Consider the following 3648-nt stretch of genomic DNA (forward strand, 5'->3'; position numbering starts at 1 on the left):
CCCCTCCTCCTCATCCCCGCCTCATTTCTTCTTCCCATCTCCAGGGTGCCTGGTATGTATGTATATGTATATATATATATATCTGGAATTATGCTACACCTGTCAACACAAGTCACAGCCCCACCCAAGGAGCTCACAGCAACAACACACCAGAACTCACCACTGCACGTGTATGGTGTGACCTCGGCGTGTACAAGGCATGGAAAGGTTAAGGAAACAGACAGGAGCCACCCTGTCTGGGCTGCCGGCCAACACCTGGTACTCTGAATACCCCCCGAGTTGAACATCAGCCAATGCCCGGCCAGAAAGGGGACACTGTGTCTGTCCCACATCCAAGTCCACCGCACTTGCCTCCAAAGAAAAGGATCCCCCTGCCTGGCCACACGCCACCCACTCTTCCAGGCAGACAACTTCCCTGCCATGAAACCTTTGCCAACAACCCTGGACTCCATCACGGAACCTCCCCTGTTTTATCATCTGCTTCACATTTAAAGGTCCTCTCTCTGACCTGCAGTTTGCTTTTCTCACCCGTTCCTAAAGCAAAGATTATTTTAATAGCTGATACTCAATAAAAAACGCCGCTGAATAAATGAATCCAGTGACGAAACCTACCCTCACCATTCTCCCCACCCCCGCCCTCCTTCCCCAAATATTTGATCGGGCCACGTGACTGAAAATCCAGCATCAGAAATCCCTTCTCTTGGGTGTGATAAGAGGCTTAAGGTTTACTTGTGTGAGCACTGAAGAGTTTTCTGAAAAGGGAGAACAAGTTGGGAGGCCGTCGGGAGAAAGGTTCAGAAATTGCCAAGTCAATCAACACAGCCAAATAGGCACTAGACCAGTGATGGCGAACCTTTTGAGCTCGGCATGTCAGCATTTTGAAAAACCCTAACTTAACTCTGGTGCCGTGTCACATATAGAAATTTTTTGATATTTGCAACCATAGTAAAACAAAGACTTATATTTTTGATATTTATTTCATATATTTAAATGCCATTTAACAAAGAAAAATCAACCAAAAAAATGAGTTCACGTGTCACCTCTGTCACGTGTCATAGGTTCGCCATCACTGCCCTAGACAAACAGACCCACGTATGTGTGGGGATTTACAAAATAATAAAGGCAGGTTTCAAACTGCTGGGGAAAGGAAGATCTATGCAATAAATGGCAGGAGGAAAATGTAAGGGACAAAACATTGAATTCCTTCTTTATCTTTCTTACAATTATGAGCAAAAGGTATAAATGCATTCCCAGCCTGGGGGCTAATGGATTCTGACCAGCAATGCTATTTAATGAAGCAAGAAAATATGTAAATGCATCACATATGGTACAGGTGTTATTTCATGCAACTTTATAGTAAGTGTCTGTCTACATGTATAGATGCGTATACTGAGTTGTGATGTAAAATGACTTTCTGATTGTGGGTCATGGTCAACGTTAAAAAGCCACTGATCCGTGGTAAGATTTAAATGTTCCTGCATATTCGATTTAAGAAGTGGGACCAGCCCGGCCAGCGTAGCTCAGTGGTCGAGCGTCCGTCCACCTATGAACCAGGAGGTCGAGAGTCCATTCACAGTCAGGGCAGATGACCGGGTTGCGGGCTCAATCCCCAGTGTGGGGCGTGCAGGAGGCAGTCGATCAATGATTCTCTCATCATTGATGTTTCCATTTCTCTCTCCCTCTCCCTTCCTCTCTGAAATCAATAAAAACATATTTAAACAACAACGAAAAAGAAGTGGCACCTGCTGAGAGAGGAGGGTACACAGTCTTGAGTTTTGTGAGTTCCAAAAAAAAGATGCTTTGTTATTCCAGGCCGGTTTTCTAAACTTTTTTTTTTACTAAGACCCATAGTTAAGAAACACATGATTAAGTTGTGATATTAAACTCACATATCCCACACACACCCCACAACGACACACATGACTGAAACAAATTTCACGACACAGTATTAGCCTTACTATCTGCATAGTTATTTCGTGTGTGTTTTTCAAATGCTAATCATGACCCATTAAAGCGACGTCCTCACCCAGCAATGGACTAGCTGTGACTTGCTTCAAGTCTGCAAAGGACGGTCTGGGGGAGTGCGCGAGGGCACACTGTGCCTGCCCAGAATGCGAAGGAGTGGGAACGGAGGCCTGGCCTGGCTCAGGCGATGGGCTGGAGTTCCTTCCACGCTGCAAAGATGGAAACGGGGGAGGCAGGGACCCTAACTCAGATGCCTCTCCACGCAGAATAAAGGCGCACAGAGCGGAGAGGAGAGGGCACCGTGCAGTCGCTGCCAAGAGGACTCCCCAGCACTCCCAGCTGAACGCTTCACAGAAGCAGGCAGGAAGGCCGGCGCTCCCAACAGCCCCAGGATGCCTGCCAGTCTAGCCAAGAAACACCCCTCCTGCCCTGCCAGTTCCCAGCGCCTTCAAAAGGGCCTCCAGATTTCAGCTCCACACTCCTAGCTCCCACCTGGCTGGCTTCCCAACGCCTGGGGAGGCCTCCCCTTCTTCCCAATCCCACCACACTTACCCCTCCCTGGTCCCCGGCCCGGCCCCCTCCCCTCTCCCGGGGTATAGGATCTCTAATTTCCATAAGAAAGCTGCAAAGCCGCAAGAAAGGGCCACGCTCCCCATTCCAGTGATCTGGCGAGTCTGGAGCTGGGCCGAAGGCCACTCCACTGCCTTCTGGCCACTGCCCAGAGCCAAGGTCATTGGCACCATCCAGACAAAAGAGGAGGTGGGGAGTGTGAGGCGCCTGCCTCCCACCTGGACCCACCCTGCTCCTAGGATTAGGTCCTGAGCCCTTGCACCCCACCCCACCCCCCAGGCCAGGCCGATCAGCCCTTCTCCCCACTTCTGCAGCGGGAGCTGGGCTGCTAGGCGCCCTCATTCACCTCTCCTCTGGTCAGTCGCCTCGGTCGCCGTCTGCCCAGGTTCCCTAATCAGTTTATAAGCTTCCTGAAGGCACAGACCGGTCAGAAACTTCTCTGAGTCCGGGAACGGGTGGACGGCCGGACGCCGCATATGGGGGAGGGTCCACGGAGAAACGCGACAGCAGATACAACCGCACAGGCAGCTGTGAGGACCACGCGGTGGCGGCACCGTGAACATAGCAGCCGCCTGCTCTTCTGATGGCAGGACCCCGGGAGGAGCGAAGGATGGAGGAGGTGGATCCGCGCAGAGGCAGGTAGAGGCTGGTAGGAGGCTACACTGCCGGGGGAAGGGGGGGGAGTTGGGGGAGGGGTAGACAGCGGGGTGCTGGGTGCAGGTGCTGGAGTGAAGAGTTCACAAAATAAATGACAGCCACTGGACGAGGCCACCAACCCTCACAGGACCCTGACCGCCAAGGTTGATTAAGATCTGAAGTCGATTGTGCTCATTATATCTCCCAACGAACCGAGATACGTTCCTGGGAACGATTTGCTAAGAAATACCAATTGCCTGGGGGCGCCTGGGATCGATTCTGGTCCAGTCCGGCCGTTCCTGACCAGCGAGGAGGCCACAGTGAGGCCAGCCGCCCCAGTCTTGCGTCAGACGAAAGGCGGGTGCGTTTGCTACCGTCGCTGCAGCTGCCACGAGACAGGCTGGGGCTCGGCCAGAGCCCCCCCAGGGCAGGCAGGAGTCGACAGGGCGAGCCAGGGCTCAGTTCGGGGAGGATCGC

At 52.3% G+C, this 3648-nt stretch overlaps 1 protein-coding gene across 3 annotated transcripts in view; it reads right to left on the bottom strand.

Annotated features, from left to right (window-relative positions):
• PHGDH (phosphoglycerate dehydrogenase) overlaps positions 1–3648 on the bottom strand; it is a 28758-nt gene that overhangs the window by 24312 nt on the left and 798 nt on the right. The gene's annotated exons all lie outside the window — the stretch shown is intronic.

The sequence above is a fragment of the Myotis brandtii genome, unplaced genomic scaffold (genome assembly GCF_000412655.1).
Source record: "Myotis brandtii unplaced genomic scaffold, ASM41265v1 scaffold582, whole genome shotgun sequence".
NCBI classification, from domain to species: domain Eukaryota; kingdom Metazoa; phylum Chordata; class Mammalia; order Chiroptera; family Vespertilionidae; genus Myotis; species Myotis brandtii.